Genomic DNA, 23,483 nt, shown 5'->3' with positions numbered 1-23,483 from the left:
ATCTTGTCCCAGAATCTGCACAAAACTGTTGTTTCTCAAGTGTGTGTGTGTGTGTATGTGTATGTGTGTGTGTCACAGTGTTTCTTTTATGTCACTGTGACTTCTGTCGCCTGTCGGAAGCTGTGATAATAAGATGATGTTTGATATATCATGATTGTGTGTCACAATGCTCTCCCTCCCGACATAACGCCCTTGATTCATGTATAAAATATAGTTTATATATATATATATATATATATAGAGAGAGAGAGAGAGAGAGAGAGAGAGAGAGAGAGAGAGAGAGAGAGAGAGAGAGAGAGAGAGAAAGAATAAGGTATTATAATAGTATTTAATGTAGGGCCACATAAAGGAAACATTTCAGGAATAAAGTTGCAATATTACAAGAATACAATTTAAGAGAATCATGTTGTACTATTACAAGAATGAAGTTGTAACATTATGGTAATAAAGTCTTAATTAACAACTCATTAACAATGAGAACTAAGTCAAATTGGGAATAAAATCATAGCATGGCTTTATCTCACCAATTAACTACTTTATTGTCATCACGTTGAAAAATTATTTTCTTTTTTTTCTTCATATAGTCCATTCTAGTTGATATAATATTTCGCATAACTGAATCACCTCTGAACCACTGAAAGAGAAGAGAAGATGATATAATGGAAAAAGAATGAAAAGATGAAAAACAACCCTGTAGAGTCCTTGCTGGATTAAAATAGGGATCTTGACCTTTTTGATTTGCCAGATATTGTTTCTGAGGTCAAGAACTTCAATACCATAACAGCCTGGTCTCGCCAAACTGCATTTGAGTATCACACCAATGTCCTGAAGTTACTTTTTTCTTAATGCGTGTCTTTTCATGCCAAATTACTCTTGTCCTGAATAACCCCTCTCTCTTCCTCACACAGTCCCCCTGTGTCCCTCGTAGCACTCATGTTGGTTTTTGCGTCTCAACCATACCTAACCAAAGCGGTTTTAAATAAATTGTAGGATTGTACATCGTTATACACTGATGAGCAAAAAGCTTAGAATGTGTCGACATGACATGGAGAATGTCCCTGAAAGCGGTGTGCTATTTAAACCCCAGGATAACACGCTGCTTTAAAACACGGGAGAAAAAGACAACTGCTGAGCTATTTAAAACATGGATTATGATTGTGACTCACATGGTCTCCAGTCACTTGTTAGCATGTTGATGTTGGCATTTAGCTCAAAGCACAGGTTTTCCTTAGTGTAGCTTCAAACAGCCACTAGCTCTTGTCTTCTTTCTGTTTCTTTTTGTCCATCCAAACCTTTCTCTCTTAGCGCTCCATCGGTCAAAAATGGCGCCCTCAGGCCTTGTCTACTCCTTTTTTTAACAGATATTTTCCACTCCATTTGAAAGAAAATCTCCGTCCACATAACCTTCATTTTACAAACTATCTCTGTCCAGATGAGGTCATGAAAATGACAAATGCTCAAACAAACCAGTAGGTGACGAAAGTCCACATTAATCACCACATCCTGCCACAATTTAGCCTTCTCCATCGACGGCTCCACTGTTCCCGCATCCACACGCATCTGTAACCTCAGCGTCCTTCTTCTACCAAACCCTCTCCCTTGAACACCACGTCAACCACATCACAAAAATAGCCTTTTTTCCAGCTAAAAATGACTTACAGAATACGCCCCTCCCTCTCCTCCTCAACCGCTGAAACATTCATCCACGCCTTCATCACCTCACGACTTGATTATTGCAATAGCCCCCTTTGCGGCACATCCATTTATTTTGTGTGTCTTTGACTATTTCTTATTTCATGTTTTATTTTGACCACGTCCTGTTTCGCCAGCACTTCACTGTTCGTCACTTATTCATTTTCTCTTACGCTGAAACACTCATCCACGCATTCATCATTTGCAAAACATCGGTATTAGCATGAGAGGAGTGTCTCAAATAGTAAAAAGGCATGAGCTGAGCACGCTCATGCACCAGAGAGGATAAAAACTCATGATGTTAAAACCATGCTCATACCTCTGCTCCTCTCTGAAACACAAACGGCACATTACTAACAGGGCCTTTCACACTTTTTATGTCAACCTTGCTTTCAAAAGGTTTCTCCACAATTTACAGAATCCAGAATACCGCTTGACCAATTCAGACTCGTAGAGGCTGAGACACGGCAAGTGTCACGCCAAGGCCGCTAACCACCGACGCTCGCGCTGTGACCCGGTGCCGAGGCAAATCGACAGAAGACGCTTTCTGCTACAAAAAAAAAAAACCTACTCTGAGATCAAACGCACGGGTACCTCTGAATCAATTTTCACAAGACGACACAAAGGCACGAACTGCTATTTAAGACGGACTCCAAAGGCTGCTTTTTATCCTCCACACCCTCTACTCTAACGCTTTTGATTTTTCCATCAGTAAGACAGATTTCAAAACCCCTGCTTCTCATCTCTCCTCAGTTGTCATGTGGCTCCTCCACTATTTTTACTGACTGCGAATACATACTAGTTTTCATTATATGCCCAGTCCTCGTCTCAAGCCGGCCCAATCAATCTGCATGTCTAGGGCGTACACAGACAAACACTCACACAAATACAAGCCATCCCTACAAGCGTAATATAATTTGAACAAAGATTTGAAATAACAGCATCTCCCAGGGGTGAAATGGTTTTTCTCCTGGCAGCAGTGAATTGATAATCTGCTCTGTATAATACTCCTGGGCTACTCACTCTCATGTGAAGATGGTGCTGTGAATTTGTGGAGGCAGCCATCAGGGCCACAACACTCCACTCTCCGTATCTCACATCGTCTAATCCTAATTGCCCCTAGCCGCGCAGTCACAAAACAGCAGCGTGCCAATAAAGGCAATTCATTACATGACAGAATCTTTGATTTATTTGTTCCGGCATCCACAAATCATAAGCAGTTTGCCGCTGCGAGGCTGACTCTTGATATTCAGAGTTCTCCTCCAATGATTTCTAATGTAATGATGCACCATCATGACAACACAGCTTACACGCCTACACAGACCTCTTTGGATAAGTTTGCCGTACCCATCCTTCCCCCTTAGAGAAAATGTGTATCCTCCGAGCTCCAAGACTGACAAAGACATTTGAGAATAAGCCGATGAGGGAAAGCAGTATATAAGAATCAGGGGGCCGGAAGTCGAATGTTTCCTGTTGGAGAAGTGAAGGAGAAAAAGAGTGAGTGGGAGGAGGTGAAAGACTGATGATTGCAGAAGATCCAAAAGGAAACCAGGCTCATAATTAGACAGGTGCAATTAGGGGGGTGTACATGTGGAAATTGCGAGTGACACTTTACTCAATGGATAACAAAGGGTGCACGACCTGGGAGTCGACAACCCTTCACGATGAAGGGCCCTGTCGAAGAGGAGCGATAGCTAGGAAGCCTCCCCACCGGAGAGGAGCCCAACAGACTGGTAATCCTTTGGCATTGGGAGATGAGATACTGTGGTTAGCCAAGTGACCTTGGCTCTAAGTGAGAAGGATATCGCCAGAGGGCTGTACGCCTCATGCTGGGAGATATTGTTGTTTGGCACACAGATACTGCAGGCGAAGCCCAGCATGAATGTCACCCTGTGTGTTAAAAAGAAGACGAAAACATTCTTGTGAGAGTCTTTTATTCTTGTTATACACTCTGTATACACCACAGAACATCTATTTTAATGTTATTTAATTGGAAATCCATTTGTTAACGTTCTCTGAGTTAAAACAGAGCAGATTTGATCTACTCTGCTGATGTTCAAAGCCAGTGCAAGCCCAAATCACGGCCCCAGATTTGGAAATTAATGAATTTATGCTGGATAAACCTGCCAGACACTATCGAATTCAAACGTGGAAAAATTGCTGGCAATTTAAAATTAATTGAATTCCCTGTTCCTTTTTTTCCGTAAGTATTCCTTATAAATATTCAGCTCTCAGGAATGGTCACACACGGTTCCATTACTTAACCCAATACATAGTGGAGTTGATATTCCTGAGCCTCAGGTGTCCTCATAAGTGACTTGAGACAAGCGTAAAAATATTATCTGAGCTTCTTATCTATGATGTGTAATGGCAAAAAGGAAAGTGATGGAAATGCGGATTGCCACCTGTGCCATTAGACACAATCAAATCTGAAACTCATTTCAGGCCACACATCCTGACCAAGTTTGAGACCACAAAATCCATCCTCCATTCAGTGTTAATTAAACATCTCCAGGCTAGCATTTGGAGAAAATTGTTAATGTTCACAGTATTGATTTGCCTGCACTGGGCTTTCGGAGTAACATTGGCAGTGCTGCAGAAAGTGCACAAATCCAATCTTGCCACCCTCTTTTGTAATTACGAGCTGACATTATCCCCCACATTAAAATTTCATGACTAGGGGACAAAGACATGCCACTAAAAGACGAGTCAGCTGAGGCTGTCAATCGAAGTTATGAGCAAATTTAGTTAAATTCTAAAAGCTTTATAAAAAAAATAACCTTTCAAGCCTTGAACAGTGATACTTAGCTGAGCAACTCGAGGCAGGCCTGTCAAGCATTGTAGTCCTCCCGGTGGACTAGTGGCAGAAAGTTGGACTGTGGGCAGAAATTTCAATGGTGGTCCCTGGTTCTAATCCACGCAGTGACAACAAAAACAACATACCTGGACGGACAACACCTGGATCTGTTCCACACTGTCAAAGTGCCTACCCCACCCCACTGTCTAAGTGCCCCTGAGCAAGGCACCTCTTCTAACACCTGCTCCCCGGCACGCCGTGCATGGCTTCCCACTGCTCTGTGTGTCGTCCTGTGTACACCAGATGGTTCATAGCAGAAAACAAATTCCCCCCCTTGCATGACGTGTGTGTGTGTGCATTTGTGCATTTGTGAATGTGTGTGGGACAATAAATGTATATGTATCTTATCTTACCTGCTGCTTTCTTTGGACACACAGCTGTAGCCTATACTCGTGCAATGTCATGCATGTAGTCATCAGACCCAATTCAGTTTGGTGATTACAATTTCCCATGTATATTTCGTGAACACCATGGCAACAGGAGCCACGATATCCACCGTCACCAGTGCCGATGTTGCCAATAGTGAGAAAAGATATGATGAATTGGCGCACAGCTCTAAAAAAGATTGTTTGTTACCTGCTCCTGGTCTAACCACGTTGTCTGCACCTCCCCGCACACACTGACTCGCTCCCCTCCCATCAGCCCCCCTCCTCCCATACAAACCCAAACACACTCCCAGCAGCCGTCATGTTCCGCTGGCCTGTCAAGTCCCCGTCCAGCCAAGTGCCCACCCATCTGCTGAGCCTAAGACAGCATGCAAATCTCTAACCAGGGAGAAAATGTTCTATCAAATGGTCAATTTATCTGCATGCAAACAGTGACTCTCAGGGGCCTCTGGAGCCCAGGGCCCCAGGGTGAGCTGCAGAAATGCAGGCACAGACATCTTAATGTATTGCACTGATGCAAGATAGGCCAACTATGTGCTTCCTTTCAACTTAATGCATTACTATTTTCATCTAACCACAGTTTACAGTGCTTTTATGGTAATTGATTCAAATTTCAAACATGGATTTATCCTGTTTGTTCTTCTGTGCTTTCAGAAATATTATATCCTCAACTCCAGGTTTGTCTATTGTTCAAGTAACTGAGTCTTATGTTGTTTTATGGTGGACACAAAACCATTCCAGGTCCTGAGAGTTGCACATAAAGGCTGATGGAGAGAATTAACACATAATTAATACTTTAAATCACTCGCTTCCTGAGGATTTAGTAAATGCTGCAACCCCTTTATGGTTTCAGACGTGTGTTTCCATCGCCAAAGGGGATAAAAGTATAGCAGTCACCTATTCAAGGGCATAAATTTGTCCAGTGCCCTCAGGCTTTTAGAGCTGACTGAACTTTAACTTTGGTTGCGTTCCATCTGCAGTGATGCTATCGCTCTCCTCCATTATCCCTTTTGTGGCTGCAATTATAGAAACGAGCTATAAACAAATCAACGGGAAAGTCTACACATATATAAAGGTATGATGGATCAGACATTGTCTAATTTTCCCTTTAAACTCATTGGGTTATTACAGGGAATATGTGGAGTATGTAATGGTAATTTACTTAATAACTTTAACTTTTTAGTTTAAGCAGACATTTCAATCTAGGGTACAGGTCAAAATAAACATCAGGGTGCACCCACTGTCTAGCATTTGACCCCATTGTCTAATCATGTTCTGCTCTAGTCTGGTTTAACTGTGTCTGTCCTTTGTTTGAAGAATTGGCCTAACTACACATGAAACGATTTCCTCTCCTACACATTAAGTATGCAGCTTATAGACCGTATAAGATGATAAGTTCCCGACACAGAACAATCGCTGCAACCTGTTTGGACATGGCTGTTGGTGATATTCAGGAGCGGTACCAGAATTAATCCTTGTCATGGAGTCAGTTGCACTGGCTGTGTTCGCAACTGAACATACATTTCAGTGGAGGGTACACAGTAGGGGTGCAACGATTAGTCGGCGACAAAATTCGATGACAAAAATAGTCGCCGATGGATATACTCGTCGATGAGTCGTTGGTTACGTCATAGCACGTGTTGTTCGTGCCGTGCAGCTGAACTAAACATTGTTTAACCAGAGGTGCTGATGGAAACAGCTGAGGAGTGAGCCATCTCGCTTCCTTCCTATTTTTGAAAGTGGCACATTTGCAGAAGCGACAAACATGGACCAATGCCGGCTTCCGCTGCTACAGCATCGCGCAACAGGAAGTCAATAGTTAGAGAGAAGGAGAACTTCACCCTCAACATGGTCGGAAATAACTACGTGCACGGCGGACCCGCTGTACACTGTAGGGAGTTATATTCTCACTTTTTATTGCTTGTGTGAAGAGCTTATTATTTACAGTCTATGGAGCACGGTGAAGTTAGAAGACTCTACTCTGCACTTCCCTGAACCACGAACAATACACATACAGACATATGTAGATCCCATGGTAGTCATGTAGAGAACATTTATCGAGAGAATTTTTGGCCCTAAAGCTGACAAATTGAAACACGTTTTTTCGTAATTAACCTTTACTGATGTGGATGAATTGTTTAGATACTTGACATTGGTAAATCAAAGTCAGATTTGAGCCCAAGACAGAGCTGAGATTGTCCTTCAAAAAGAAATTAAAGAGCACTCATGGTATTTTGCCATATGGAAGAAGCTGAAAAGGGCATGTTTAAGAAGACATGTGAAAATCTAGAAATGCTTTAAGGCCCAAGGGGGGTCGTAATAATATAGGACAGTTGCAGGAGAAGAAACGGGTGACAGACGTTGATTATTATTGTATTATAACATATTGATCATGTTCCTCCGGGAGAGCTGAGGACTAACAGCAGGACCTGGTTACGCATGAAATGTAAATGTAAGTGTGTGTGTGTGTGTGTGTGTGTGTGAGAGAGAGGGAGAGAGGGAGAGAGAGAGAGAGAGAGAGAGAGAGAGAGAGAGAGAGAGAGAGAGAGAGAGAGAGAGAGAGAGAGAGAGAGAGAGAGAGAGAGAGAGAGAGAGAGAGAGAGCGCATGTGTGCGTTCGTGTGTGTTCGTGCGTGTGTGCGTAAAGAGCATGCCCCTCGCTCCCTGGAAGGAAGTAACGGTGAAGGCTACTATGCGAGGAAACTGTTCCCATCCTCCTCCTCCTTTGCACAAAAAGGGAAAAACGCACGGGTGTATGTGCGTGTTCCGCGGCGGTGTGAGCTTGGCCGGTTTCGGGGCTTGTTTCCACCTTTTAATCGGAGCCTTCCAGCTCTGATCATTTGTTCGCCGTTCGTTCCTTTCTCCGTGGAGCCGCCGCTGCACCGCACGGAGACACCGGGACTTGACGCGCAGTCCGGGCTCGACCTGACTGGAGGTGAGTACCGAGACACTTACGCGTGCATTTGACCCCGTCCACCGCCCCAGTTGCACCTATATATTCCAACTGTAGCTTTTTGATCTCAGAGTGGCTCACATGCATGGATGAAAGTGCCACGGTGCTGCTGACCAGGTGTTGCACTGGAACTTTCTTCTGCAAAAGAATTACCCAAAAGTGTTTTGCTTTCACGTTTAAATCACACCGGCACATACTGGAGTATAGTTGTCAGGGATTGTAATCAATTTCAAAATTCATACTCCTGCTTTCAAGGAATGAATATGCGACTGTCGGTGCCTTCTCCCTATTTCTCACATGCTCTCAGCAGCCTCTTCTGTTGTGTCACGTTGAGAGAGAAATAGCAGATTCATCCTTCAGAGGGCTGGTTTAGATTTTCTTGACTTGAGACTGTTTGGTGGTGGTGTGGTACTGTATGTTCAGTTGCGGACACAGCCAGAGCAACTGTTGAATGTGGAGCAGATGTGCAGAGTGGGGGAGATGTCTGTGCTCCTCTGACTGAAATCCTTTTTAATATGCTGGAACCATGAAAACCATGTTTCACCATTAGTGTCCCAGTATGAGCTAACAGACATAAGGGGCTGTGGGTTTCTGTGATGGTCCCACTCTGTTGTATGCTTTGTGAGAAATGTCCTTTACTAGGTTGTCTGCGGCGTGCTGATCAATTTCCTCTCCTCGCCATTATAAATAATAAGCAAGTGGAATACATTAGCTCGGCCACTTCCTCATCAAGTCTCCCATCTGATTGGATGGCGTGACCTTGGGGGAAGTCGCTGCAGTATTTAGAGAGGAGGGTGGCAGGGTGCTTAGGTGGCATCCATTATTAAGGAACCCTGTCACATCTGGAAATTGTAGTTGTCATAAGCAATTGCCATGTGTTACACTCGATAGCATTGGAGGAGCTGTGTTTAGAGAAACGTGAATCTTCCTGATAACGTGGAGGAGGCCCCCTCATCTGTTTATTATTTTATTTGTGCAGTTCCTGTTCTAAACCTGCCTGTTTGGAATGTTCTGTTCCGTTCCCCTGTGTTAATGCTCCGGAGCTACCTCCGAATTATTCCTTGTCATTAGTGAGAGTCCTTCTAAAACAGTTCTATTGTCCCTTTTGAATGTTTGTGCGCTGCAAGTCGTGTGCAGAGCTGCTTATTAACAGTCTATGGTGAAGAGTGAAAACTTTACTTTAACCCTACCTGGGTTAAAGGCTAAAGATTCTATAGCCTAAACATTTTTATTAAATTACACTGAATATGCTTCATTATTGTTCCTCTATAATTCGGGCCCGAGCACTGACAGTGGGTGTCCCTATTGAAATTGTAAGGATTATTATTATGTATGTCTTTATAATTTAAAAGATCTGTGTGATTGCTCAATGAGTCGCTGAGATCTCTCACCAGCTGCCAACCGAAGGAAGACCTGCTGCAAGGAAAACAATCTGATGAAACTGCAGTCGTGCTTTGGTTTCGTTGTTCCTCGAACACCTCGTTCCCACCAAAAAGTTTTTGGAGAGTTTCTCTGACATATCCGGCTTACGGTCTCAAGATCGCTCTCATTGCGAGGTAGTTCCTCCACTCATTGGCTTGCCTCTCCGTGGCGTGAAGGCTGAGTGAAGTCAGCGCAGGCTTTACTGTAATCAATTATTGAGATCCGCCGATCAGACTCCAGACAGAGGATCCCTGTGGCTCACCGCAGACCCAGGCAGACCCTTCAAGTACACGGCCTTGCAAGAGGGTCTGCGTCCAAGACCGTGGCAGCGCCCGTTTCCAGCGCAGCCATGTCTCTGCAGCATGTCCACGTGTTATTCACTAATAGTTGGTGTCTTCTGCTCAGGCCTCTCGGGTAGTTCACACACTGACTTCTTCCTGAATAATATTCCCCTTGGACTTCTCCCTGGCTTTTTGATTTGCCCTCTGTTTCCACTTTACAGTCCTGGCTTTTTTCCAAGAAACACCTCAGCACCATTCTTTTTTTTTATTTCTCAATCCTGAACAGATCTCTAAATGGAGGATACAGGACATTTACTGTAGGCGAGTATTATCCCAAGTTGGGAGGTTATCGCAGATGATTGCTAAAATGACATGTCAAACACAAATGTGTGCAAATAAAGCCTTGATTGCCGTCGTAATCTTCCCCCAGTGCAATCGGCCGCGTCAAGACTTTACACATCACTCGTGCAATTAGGCTTGTCAGCGTACCGTGTGGCTTTCATGGGCAACCGCATGTTTGTTGATCCTTGTTGACAGGTGCAGAGGACGGGAAGACATTCTGAGTTGGGCTGGATGCATGAAACCACACTCTGCTGTGCTGTGCAGTTTAATGCTAGCTACATGGTCTCCTCATCACAATGTCCCTTGGAGCTCTTCTCAAATAGTTTTATCCACTTTGATGGACAAAGGCATTGTCCTTGACTTTTTGTTTTCGAAACAGCATCCACAAATTGCCCCTTTGCCGCCCTAATCATTATCCGACACAATCGGGGATGCTGTCTGCGTGCGTCACTCCTTCATTGTCTTCATCAATGTAAATCATCGCCTGTACCTTTTACTCTCCTCGCAGTCATGGTGACAGGCGTGCCGCGTCTGTGACCTTGTCAGGGAGAAGTGCCTTCATTCTTTACTTAAATAGACTCACCTATACAATATGTATGTCCAACGTCCGCCCTCACTTGATAAGTCTTTGCACGGGATTACTGTTTCTGCTTGCAGTTTTTCTTGTTGTCTTGAACAGGGTATTATTTGGCAGCGGTGCAGGGAAATATGATCTTGTCAGTGGGCTTGGCTGCATCCTTTCTGTGGATTTATTTGAAGGAAAGGCTAATTGTTATGCCTCCGAGGTCCATTGTTAATTAGAAGTTATCTCGGGCAGCTCTCGGATGGTCGCCACTCTAATTGGCAGTCAAAGCTGTGTACCACCTGGCCTAGCCTTTAACTCACCAGGTGCTCCCGGCCAAACCGGCGGCCTTGGCATAATGTGGGTATGGCCTCTTAGAAGAAGACAGACAGCGTGAGCGAGAAGGGGAGAGAAAGGGAGAGAGAAGGAGGAAACGAGAAGAGACTGGAGTGCGTGCGACACGCTGGCCACTTTGCAAAGTTGCAGCAAAAGCAGCAGTAAAAAGGTTATTTCATGCTACGTGGCTAAACAAGCCTTTTGATACACACACCGTCGTTCATCACAACCCTTTGTTTGGGATTTCTAAAACCGTATGGGGTGGCAGCACATCAATGTTGATTCCGTTAATGTGACCAACAGCTGAAACTGGAAAAATGTGAAGTGTTTGTTTCAGTAAATTGGAGATGGTGGGACAATCATTTAATTGAGTCTATATGTGATGGCTGAATGTAAAAATCGATTCAGATGTTCACCTCATAACAGAATCCATAGATTCACAGACGGCCCATTATCTCAAAACGCCAGAGAACAGCCTGATTATTTGGTCGACCCATTAAGTGGTCCATTACTATCCATCACCCTCGTAAACCTTGACTAACAGGTCCAAAAACAATTCAATCACTATGTGTTACACAAACAACACAAACAAACCTCAGATTAAATGTGCCTTGCATCTCTGTGCTCATGAGGACAAAAGACCTTTGTTTTTTTTTCGATCCACAGAGTCAATAGGTCTGTTTTGTCTCGCAGCTCCTGCATCAGAGGTTCACACAAACTCCCGAATGTGAGATCCCATTGTTCTTTAATCACAATGGGAGTTTGAAATGTAAAGCGGACTGAGTTGGTGTACCACATCTTGACGGGCAAAGCAGAGAGGAGCGCTTTAAAAAACGCTTTGTAACTGTGTGGTGCTGGCAGCCCTAAGGCAGAGTGTGATTGTGTTGTAGAGCAGAGAATAGGATGTTCTGGATGTGTGTGAGATTTGTTGCTGTCAATTAGTTTTACCAGGACCTGCGTTTGTTTGTGTGCGTGCGTGTGTGTGTGTGAGTGTGTGTATGTTTTAGCCCAGAGCTTTGGCAGCATGTTTCTTGTAATTTCAACCATATGCTTGATAAACCATATTACCTGTGGTCACCGACCTTATCAAGCCCAAGATCATTTTTTAATTCCTAATGTCAGCCGAGTTCTACCACCCTGAACCATCTATTAAATGCACAATATTCACATTATTATCAATTCATGTTAACAACATCTGTTCAATCAACAAGATTTAGCTTCTCAGTTAAACAATTTGTTCTGCACAGTTCTTTTACTGCAGCACAATGTTTTTAGACAGGCTTTGTCTTGAATATGGCAACAAATATGATTATTTCCTTATTTAAAAGTAGTTCTGTGTACTCAAAGAAATACCAGTACTTTACAGTAAGAAGCTCTGAATATTCAGTAAAAGCACTCCAGCGTTTCACTCTCTGAATAAATTAATTTGTTCTAGCGAGCTTTGATTGTTATCATTAGACCGGAAGATGCACTTCTTCATACCTTAGAGTCCTGCCATTTAGTTTAGAACATAATCAGCCTTGTATTGAAGGAGATGCAATAAGTAAACCAGCAGCTCCGCCGCCAGTAGCAGACACACTGTCAGTGTGAATAACGACAAGTGACACACAGCTGCTCTGCAGTGCAACCACAGCCAGTGAGTCAAGATGGATCCACAGTGAAGACTATAGCCATATACATGTATACCTCACAGTGTGTACTGTGTGTACAAACTCTCTATATGTGGCCATTGGCAGCAACAATAATATAAATAAATTAAGATACAAATGTCAAAATGTCAATTAAGGATATAAAGAATAATAGACATGTAATAAAACCAGTGGCTTATACAGACTAATCAAAATAAACAGTCCTTTCACTGCTTTAATTACTGCCAGTGGAATCATTACTTCCCCTAACGCTCCGCTGCTGCCATCATTAATAATGGATCATTAATTAAACATACTATGGAAAACAGTGCGTCCGTTCTTTGGAGCGCACTTCTCCATAACTGGGCAGCTACTGAGTGTAGCTTAACTTTGCTCTGGAGGTCACTGCAGGACTAATAAAGAAGGAGAAATGTAAATACTCCTCTTTGCTCAACAGCCAGAGCATAGAACACCTGAGACAAGCCATATTTAAGATTCCGCCTGATGATGAGCTGCTTATATTAATATAAACGTGACGAGTGGAGGGAAAATGTGCGTATTAGTGCCACTTAGGGGGGGGGGGATATGAGATTCAATGAGATCAAATAGTAATTTAACAAAAAATGAAGTCAGGAAATTACAAGAATGAAGTTGTAATATGACAAGAAATAAGTCCTAATATTACACAAATATTACATTACATTATATACAGTATTTACAATAAATTACGACATTCTACTCATGTATGGCTTTATTTTTATTCTATAGCGACTTAATGTGTCTGAATCTGAATAATTTTTCTTTAATATTATGACCCTAATGCATTATGGTACGTGATACTTTACATGCTATGCAAATGTAAAAAATCGATTTTAAATAAGTGTTGGAGTTCTGTTAAAGAATACAAAAATAATAATATTATTGTATATATCATATTATTTATTTCAAATGAATACATCGTATTTATACAATTTCCAAAACATGTATTGGCTTTATGTAAGATAAGAGGTCAGTGCATCCAAAGAGCACTCCACTGACGTAGCACTGCACTCCTAATGTATAACACTGCCTGACCTAGGAATGGACAGAAACTAAACTTACTAAGATTACTTGTTTTTAACTTTACCCAGAGATAAACATTTTTTCATTTTCAAACTTGTAGATTTTTGAACCAACCAAAGCAGAAGTGTATCACATTTCATGCAGCTATCAGCTCCCTGTGGTGCCATAAAATATTTTTTGCAACTTTATGTAATTTTTGGGAGTTCCCCCTAGGACCCTGTTATGGAAAATTCCACTGATCACTGTCTAAGGAAGTGGAAATCCTCTGACTAGGTGTCTCACTGCTGTGATACTGTCTGCCTGACAGGATGGAACCCTTATTTGGAGATGTTTTTCTTCTAACTGGTACCGCACACGGACAGACACAGCAGATAAGACACAGATGATGATCTCATGTCTTTCATGGCTTCTTTTTTTCATATTATGTCTTATGAAATTTTGTATAAGTTCAGGCTTTTTGTGAATGCAGTGTGAGAATTTCATTATTTCAAATCCCAAACTGAATTTCCATCACAACCTATAAACAGACTGTGATGTTTAAAACTGCAGACAAAGAGAAATATTGCAACAAATTTGCAGGTTTGAGTTAATTGCAGGAACTACTGTTTGTCGGGAGGTGAAGTACGGCTGGATTGTCATTGTGCAAGACTGACGCTAAGGTCTTGCAGTCACTGGGGGGGTTGCCCGATTTGATAGGCTACCATCATTCTTGTATAGCGCAGTATTTGATTCCCAAAATCACGTTCCTCGTTCATATCCAGATTACAGAGGATAAAACAATGTATTTGTTTTACCATTTTAGAAAGAGCACTGCTTTCCTCCACTGTGTCAAGCAAAGCTATGCTAACCACATCCTGAATCAAGCTTTGTAAATGCTGGATTTGTGTGTGTTGGACACATCAACTGAAATGCTACTCATTCACTTTGATGATGTCACGCATTACCAAACTGCCTTGCAGGTTCGCTACATTGTGATGCGTTGTTGTGTTGTGGCGCATTTGCGTTACTTTCCATGCGGCGATGGAAGAACCAGCCGAATCGTGTTCCAACAAACACTCAAGTGCAGGCGCTTGCCAATCAAATCACGTTAATGTGAAATCAGAGGCAGCAGATGGCCAATCTGGTGTGTTTTCATCAGGTTGTGGATTTTACATAAAGTGTACTTTTCATATCCTGTATTGTTTCTATATCCTTTGTACTTTTCTTTAGCGTTGTATTGATAGCTAGTCAGGCACCTTAGCTTGAAAGCTGGCTATGTTGTGTGGCCAAAGCATGATACTAATTGTTGTCATTATGACAGTAGGGACGGCACCAAGCGTTGGATGCGCCCACAGTCAAGCTTTAAGGTAATGCATACATGTGTCCGGTGATGCTCTAATACATTATATTTGTTGACCACTTGGATGCAGTAGGAACATGCTAACATTGACACTTTAACATTTTCAACTGTGTTAGTTAATCACTAAGTCATGCTTGATGCTGAGCAGATAGCATTAAGTTGGCATTAATAGATTTTCGTTGAAAACAGTTGTAAAAGTGGCTGCTGATGATGATGACGGTAGTGAGAGTGAACCCAAAATCTAAGATGAAATGAAGGCTGATAATATTTTCTTGTTAATATTTACTACCAGTGACCCCTTTCATACATATATGGTCATGTGATCAGTTAATAGGAAAATATCAATTAAAGCTGCTTTAGTCCACAAACTTAGATTTATATAAATGTGTTTTCATATCCATCCTTGAAAGTACTTTAAGTGCCTTTCCCAAAACTTTTGTATAAACATCTGGATACATCTCTGCATACATCCTATGCACACGTTCAAATTGAGCCAGTTAGTTTCAGATCTTTCCAAAACAAAACCTCAGAGTTTATCCTCCAAACTACTCAGTACGGCCTGACAGCTGAATAATTGACTCAACAATGTTTCTGTGCAAAGTCCAGTTGGGTAATGTGCCAAGACTTCTAAAGACAGTCCTTGGAACCCATCAGAATTGGTGTGAGACTTCATCAGACCACCACACACACTAGTTGGCTTCCCTAATGGTTTTGAATAATTGCTGTCTTCAGTAATGCTGTAATCAGTATTGGAAGTACATCTGGCTAGCCTCTGTGTGGATATATCAGACGTCTGCAGGCTGTGTCTAATTTTCTAGTTTTCTTTGCCTTGAAGGCTGAAATGAAAACCTCTTAAATCAAAGTTGATTCCATTATCATTTGGACGTAGTGATGTATTGAGCAAGAGAGGCTGCTAATTCCTGACAATGGATTAAAAAAGAAAGAAGCAAACTGTTTGGTTATGCAGTAATGAACACCCAACTCTCTTTGATTGGATAAGCCTTTTTTTGGTACGTTTCTATCTTCTGAGTGCACCTGAAGCTGAGAGTTGTCCCTGATTCCTCACTTTAGTCTGAGAGATCTCTCGATGCACACTCCAGGATAAGTCCAGGATAAATGTCTTCCCTTTGAATTGGCTCTTGTCCTTTGAAATTTGTAATCCTTCTTTTGGACTTGAGCATTGTGTTTTATGCTCCAAGGGGCAGCTGGTTTTTCCCCAGTAAAAAAAAATATTTTTATTGTTATTTGGAGCCATTTATCTCCCTTCTTCCCCAACCAGAGTGCCTGTTCAGCCCTGTGGCATGATGCAGCAGCAGTGCAGTAACAGAAGAATACCTGGGTAATTTAGGCTATGGTTATAGAGCGGTGACTATTACTCATTCATTTTGTGACACAAGCTTTTTTAGAACGTGTCTCGCTGATTGTTTGTTTGCTCATCTATTTATTCGATGGCTTTTCCATCACAGTGTCCCCTGGGTTATAAGGAGGAATTGAACTGTCTGCAGAAGACACTTTGAACAAGGGGTCATTCAATCAGCTGCTCTTTGCAGCACTGTTGAACAGTCCAGTGTTATGGTGTGTTTGGCCTTGTGTGTCCTTGTTCTCTGTTACTTCATTTTTCACAGCATTTCAAAGACTGGGTCCAATGAACAGAGGCTTCATGGAAGAACACGAGCCTGAGAGATGACTATTAATTGTATTAATAAAGAATAATAAATAATTAACAGTGTCTCACTAAATATGCAGTGTGAAGCCGTGCAATCTTCTTATAGACTAGTTCTTGTATTTGGTGAGGTTCCTCTGTGTTTGCCATCAAATCTCTTGGGAATAAAGACCAAAACAAGTAACAACTCCAATGTTGTCAGACCCTAAGACCATCTTCCACATCGTCCTGAAACACTAATGGCATCCTCCTATAAGAGGAACTAGGTGTAATATTTAGGGAGAAAATGGAGTCTGTCTTGCCACCTGACCACACACCCCCAGAAACCCTGCAACATGCAAATGAGCAGTCCTATCCACAGAGCGGCAAGACTCCGCACTGAGTTATACGCACTGTGTCTAATATCGCCTCTGGCCTCTTCGCCCCCCCCACCTCCAGCCTGTAATTACCCTTTCCATTGTGTTTCAGGCTGTATTAATGGACTTGGAAATCCAACCTCCTTTTAATCTTTGGCTAAAAAAACCAGCATATTTAAGTTGTATGAGGTCATGGTTTCAATAACAGTATTTTTGACCATCAGTAATATTGTAAATTACAGTGTTACTTTGCTGGATTATGGAATACTAGCGAATGTAAATATACTAAAGAAAAGTGTGAATATTTAAGGTTTTTATTAATATACTGGAGAGTTCGAGGTTGATGCTTAGGAAGTGCACTCAGTTCCCGTTAAACACCGCCAGGCATCTTTATTACATGATATCTAAAGGCCTACATTTCAAATGAATGTTTTCCTCCCTGTTAACAGTGGTGGAAGAAATATTCAGATTCTTTATTTAAGTAAAAGGACCCATTCCACACGTTAAAAGTAGGATTATTATCACTGCTACATTAATGTGCACAGGGCATTTCACTGCTGTGGATGTCTCTGTAGATATTTAACATTGAGCTCATTTTAATTATTTATTATTACCTTCATCAAAATCACATAAAGGACATCTACATGGTAAAACGTAGATTCTACCAAGGATTGTACTACTGAAAAATACAATATTATTTGTATTCCCTTTTAATTTGTGCCAGCTTACTCTCTACCCTCTTTCCTTTCTTCCTTGTATTTTAATACTTACTGCAGGCAGGATTTCATTGGTGCTCTATGAGGTAACTAATGACAACTTAATAAGCATTTCTCTAAACCTTTACTGGACTTTGGATGTTAATATTTAATATTGAAGACTAATTGGTTTGGGGCCTTTTCCTTTTAACTTAAGTGTTTATGTAGAGGCTGTCGAGTATGTGTTATGTGGTATACAGACGAGATGTTTAGTTTAGTTTGTTTATTTCGGTGCAGACGAAAAATAACAACATCTGACAGACATTACATTTCTAAAAAAAAGGAGCAGGAAGAAGAACAAACATAATATTTCCTGCCACTTTCCAATAAATAACATAACATTAATACAGATTGCCATCCCTTTGCCTCTATATTGATGTCAACAACGTCTGTAGGTTTTCAGGTAGTAGTCTATTTCTGGCTTTACACATCAACAGTAATATTTTGAAGTCAACAAAATTTTGATTTTTTTAACACATGTGACTTGGTAAACAGTGTGTTGGTATGTTCTCTAACATTGATCTTGCAAGTTATCCATATGATGTCAACATGTGGACAACAACCCTGTGTTTTAAATTCACTCTCAGTTATATAACTTGATTCCAGCGAGGGAGCAGGTGAATTTGCAGCTGGACGTGTTCCTGAGCCTTTGATTCACTGCTTGCTGCCGGACTCGCCCACTGAGCCGCACAGTGTGACGGACGTCATCTCATTTCTCACAAATGGAAGCACAAAGTGGCGCCCGTGTGGCTTTCAAACTGTGTAGTTTTCAATTCCATTGATCAAACGGCTGACGTCGGGCCTGCGAGGCTGCAGTGTCACAGAGGCAGCTATCAAAGCCGCTGAAGGAAATGAAACAGACAGATCCCCCAACCTCCTGCTAATCACATGACCTGAGTCTTAAGAAATAAAGAAAACTTTACTAAGAAAGACTGAAAGACTGAACAACAACTTTCTCATTGTGCAAGTTAAACCACCGTCTCTTTGGCACATTAGACCAATCCATCTCATAGGCTGCCAGTAATCAGCATAAAGGATAATACCACCATTACTGAGTTTCCCCTTATCTCCAGTGGCTAGTGATCTTCTGTATCCACCCCTGACGATCTCACACTGCTACTTACAAATTTGAATGAACTTGATTTATTGCTTCTGTTGCCTCCTTAGTGCATCCAAATACGCTGTGCAGACTTAATATGTTGTAGTTTATCCAACAGAGCTTTTCTCAACCGAGCAGCGCTGATATTCTCACTTTAGCTCTCATGAAAGACATATTCTTATATAATTTAAACATGACCTGAGGGTAACTGCTGTTTCCTGAGTTGTACCAGTACCAATTCCTATATTGACAGTGATGGAATCAGCCCTGCATTTGTGTATTTTATTAGAGTTTAAGTAGAGAACATCTTTGAGAAGTGTCATGCTCATGAATTGACTGTGGATAATGAAAAGCATTGAATGCATATAATGTGCTTTTATCTGTATTCTTTAAAACTTAAAATCCTAATCAATAGGGAGGACTATAACAACTACAACAAGCATCTTGCGTTGGAACTAGTGAATGTTACAAAACAATCTCAACACATGCACATAATCATAACCGACCTCACACGTCAACACATCCATCATCCTGACAAGTGGCTGAATGCATCTAGCGTATATATACCTTGAGGTATGATTGAAAGCTACAGGGAATCCTTGAGTCTTTTTGTCTCAGACTGCCTAGAATATTTTTTAGTTTACTGGACAAGGACTTTGCGTGGTGGTGCAAATTTGAATGAGGTTGAAAGTGTCACAGCACAGCAAATTCAAATTCAAATTCAAAAGGTTGGAGCAGCTGGAAAGGTCGGACATGGAAGACTGTGTTCCCATTTTGAAGATATTGTTCTTCTGCTCCTTCTGAGAGAGATTTTTTTTTTTTTTTTTGTTATCACGAAAACCTGTCCTTTTGACAAGATTAATAATGATCCATGTGCCTACTTTCAGATTCTGCGTTTTGAATCACCCGTGTCCATTTTTCAATGCATTAAAGCCCAATTAAAAACATGAATATGAAGTGTTGCTAATCAGTGTAATCAACACAGTGGATATTGATGCAAGACGCAAGCGCAAGAAACATTAATCAAGATTCAATTCATCTTTAATTTCAGAGAAAGCTTATTCAGAGTAACTAGAAAAACAACTGGTTACCATTTATAAAGGGAAACTAAAAAAAGAAATGTTTGTTACCAACTGTTTAAACAATGAACAGATTCAACACATCAGAATCTCTCATATCACAAGGAAATTATTTTCCAGGCCTGACCGCAAATACTGCAACATGATATAAGCCCATTGGAGGTGGTCTGTTTCCTATGACTACTTATTGATCGGTTGTATGAGATGTGCACGGCTGCACATTAGAGTGTTGTCAGTCGGTGCTATAAACTCAAATTAACCCATTTTCAAATTATCCCATTTTTCCAGATGCAGAATCCAGTTTTTTCCCTTTCTCTACAAACTCACAATATGCATCAGTGTAGTTAATGTTTTAGAGAGATAGGATTCTGACAAGGCCTAAAACACAGAGGACGTACAAATTTAATGTGAGATTGTCACTCAGCAGGATGTATCAGTATGAAGCCAAGGCCTTGTGGGGCTGAAAACCCAAACAAAAAAACTGTAAAATATATATTTAATAAGTATTTCTGTTGCCGTGTGGCGCTTTATTAAAAGTTTATGTGAGTGGAGGGTAAGCAGAACTATTCTTCAAACAACTGGAGAGTAGCCTCAGAGGGTTCCTGCTGGAGCCTTCACAGCCCCCAACAAACTTTCGAAGCACTCTACCTATTTAGAGTACACCGAGGCATACGTTTACTCACAGTATATGAGCTCCAGGAAGGTAGGGCATGCCAAACAAAGATTGCTGAAAGAAAATGAAAAAAAAAACATTTCCTGCTAAATATTAGGCCTGTCTTCACCAGAGGATAAGACATGCTCCTTGAGCTGATATTTTGTTGCTGTAAGAAATCTTCAGAAATCCCCAGTTCATCTGAAAGGTAGATTATGTAAGCTTTATGTAAAAAAGCGCCCCCTACAGTCAGAAGAAAGAGTGATGAATAAAAATAAAAATGGAGTCTCCCTACAGGACAGAATATAAACAAACCCCAAACCTGAGTAACTCTCATCGATTCTCCCAACTGTAGAGTTAACAAAACAAAAGATTGTTGTTGCACTTTAGAAGAAACAACACAATAGCAACAGGCTGTTGTTGTGTTACACGTCAACATCTGTGTCATTATACCAATGACAACCTTGCAACGTATACTATAGTCGTAGAAAACGGTGAGTCGACCGAAATTGTGGTTGCTCCATGTTCACCACAAAGCGGGGCTAATCCACATCTCCGAGACAGAATTTGTATAAAAAATCCTGTTATGTCATTCATTGTTCCTGATTTTTCCTTTGGTGCCACCAACGGATTCACATTTATGTCCCTGAGCAAGATTTCTTGAAATCTATTCAATGGAATCCCAGGAAATCTATTGAAGAGATTAATTTGAATTGATTTGTATGCAGGGCCATCCTCATGTCCAAATATGCCTAAAGATTTCATATACTGTACAATCACGCACACAGATACACACACACACGTTGCAGCTGAATACCCCTAACCTCATCCTCCCCTTCAAAACATGAAAGAGAACATGTGGTGACCTTCAGTTGTCAATAAACCTCTAAACGTGTTTAGTTTGTCAAGTTCGGACAACTGTAAAAAACATGGCGGCCTCTGTAGAGAGGACCAGCTCCCGATGTAAATATGAAGTAATTAAATATAAAGGGCCTAGAAAACCACAATTCATACAGTTTATATGTAACACACTATTTAAAACATCAGCCAATAGATCCCTTTCACCTAAATCTTACACGCTAGACCTTGGAATGAGTGAAATTTTCTTTCAGAGCCACGCGCACATTCATCAGCCCCTCCCACTCGTACGAAGACACACACCAACACAGACACAAACAGTGTGATCGGACATAAGTGTAAATTCAGACTGGTTAAAAACAACATAGTTTGTAAAAAGAATATTTGTTTAATATGTCCTTAAGGGCAGAGGATGTCACATCGTGTTAAAGCCCCAGGAGACAAATGTGACTTGTGAATATGGGCTAAACAAATAAAATTTGAGTGATGATTGATTGATAAACCTAGTCAATGTAGGGAGAGCAGGAAGAGATGATGGGGCGCTCGGTTTGGCGTGATGCGGTTGACAGTGCACAGCGCGAATGATAGAGACGCAGAGGAGCAGTAAATTGCTGACAGAGCCTGTAAACACTGTAAAAATAACTTTTTTAAGGTCCAAACATGTATCAAAAGTACCAATTGAACACAGACTACTTGATCACTATAACCAAATTATTTAAACAGCTTTTGTATAGGAATGATTAAGTCCTAAGCTTTTTGATCCATATAAATGGTTGATCACTATATCCGTGCTCACTAAATCCCAATTTCCACTGTTAATATGCTAAATATCTATTTAGCTAAATGCTGCTTAAAAAGGAAACGTTGGCCAATGTATCGTCATCAGATTTAAGTTATATTGGAGTTGGCCTCAAGAATCCAGTTTCAGTCAGAGCCTGATGTCAAAATCTAGTTTTAGGAATGCGCAGATTTCAGTTGACATTGTTCTCACATGGTGTAATCCTTAACTGAATTTGTAAATAATCAAGATGATCAAATGCCAACAAACTTAGACCTTTAACACAGGAGTATTCATAATTACATGCTGAACATAGACTTGTTTGAACGTCTGGTTTGTTAATTTGTTATTTGTATGTTGCTATAAGCCTGGTTAGCACAGAGTTAGAACTGGGACCATTTTCTGTGCTGCAGCTAAATTACAGCCGCTCTGAGGTGTGTGGGACATTTGCTGCACAGGTAATTATCTTGGGGGATTAGAGCAGCGCTAATCCTCTGGAAATGTGCGCTTTTGTCCGTTTAATGAGAACCAGAAATAGTCGAAAAAGCAGAATTGAGTCACAGTCACAGGTGACTTATTTATCTATTTATTTTCTTGTCTATTTGTCTACTTACATCATGTTTGGAGAGGAGTAATTCAAAATGTGACAGCCTGCTGTGTGTTGGATGTTATTCGGATAAATGGATTTTGAATGACATTTAGCAAGTCGGTGTCTCAAGGGTTTGGGCTATTTAAAGACTAACAAGACAATTTACAGTTGTTATTATTAACCCAGTTATTAACCCAGTGTTTAATATTCATGTGTTTCATTTCAGAATAATTATTAGCTCAATTTAGTTTGTAATACAAACAATGTGAGAGCTGTAATGTCAATATTGGTTAAAGTTAAGGTAGAAAAAAAATTCTTTATGTAGGCACCATGGCACAGTCTATGGCCGAGCACTTTTAAATTATAAAGGACAAGAAGTCAATTCAGGACATTTCAGAGGAGACAAAAATTACCAAGCAACATGAACTCTCTCACTGTCAATCATGAATAATTTTGTTGAGTGGATGAAGTGTGCGAGACAGAAATGTGTAAAAAGCACATGTAATATTTAGATGTGTAACCTTTTAGGTAGTAGCCCTGTCCTGACAACCCCCCACCCCATTTCATGAGAGATTTGTCTGCCACTAAAAAGGCTCAGGAGGAATAATAAGTGAAAATATATCCTGTAACCTCTGCGCACAGTCCCATAGGTCAGCCAGGAAAAGGAAAAAGTGTTCAGTTGGCACATTTTCTTGTTGCTACAGACTGAAATACATTTATTTGACTTGTGGTTTGACATGTATGCAAAGTAGTCGATCTCAGCCGAGTGGGGGATTTAAGGAAGGAGAACAGTGT

At 41.1% G+C, this 23,483-nt stretch overlaps 1 protein-coding gene across 3 annotated transcripts in view; it reads left to right on the top strand.

Annotated features, from left to right (window-relative positions):
- Positions 1-7,607: 7,607 nt before the first annotated feature.
- Positions 7,608-23,483, top strand: part of st3gal1l2 (ST3 beta-galactoside alpha-2,3-sialyltransferase 1, like 2) — a 70,433-nt gene continuing 54,557 nt past the window's right edge. For 2 of the 3 annotated variants that reach the window (XM_062409956.1, XM_062409954.1), the window contains exon 1: positions 7,611-7,869. The gene's annotated coding sequence lies outside the window, so the exon portion shown is untranslated. Of the gene's footprint in view, positions 7,870-23,483 lie in introns of all 3 variants that reach the window. The other variant, XM_062409959.1, reaches the window with a different exon arrangement.

The sequence above is a fragment of the Platichthys flesus genome, chromosome 17 (genome assembly GCF_949316205.1).
Source record: "Platichthys flesus chromosome 17, fPlaFle2.1, whole genome shotgun sequence".
Classification (NCBI taxonomy): domain Eukaryota; kingdom Metazoa; phylum Chordata; class Actinopteri; order Pleuronectiformes; family Pleuronectidae; genus Platichthys; species Platichthys flesus.
Note: the sequence above shows the minus strand (reverse complement) of the source record. Positions and strands in the feature narration are given on the sequence as shown.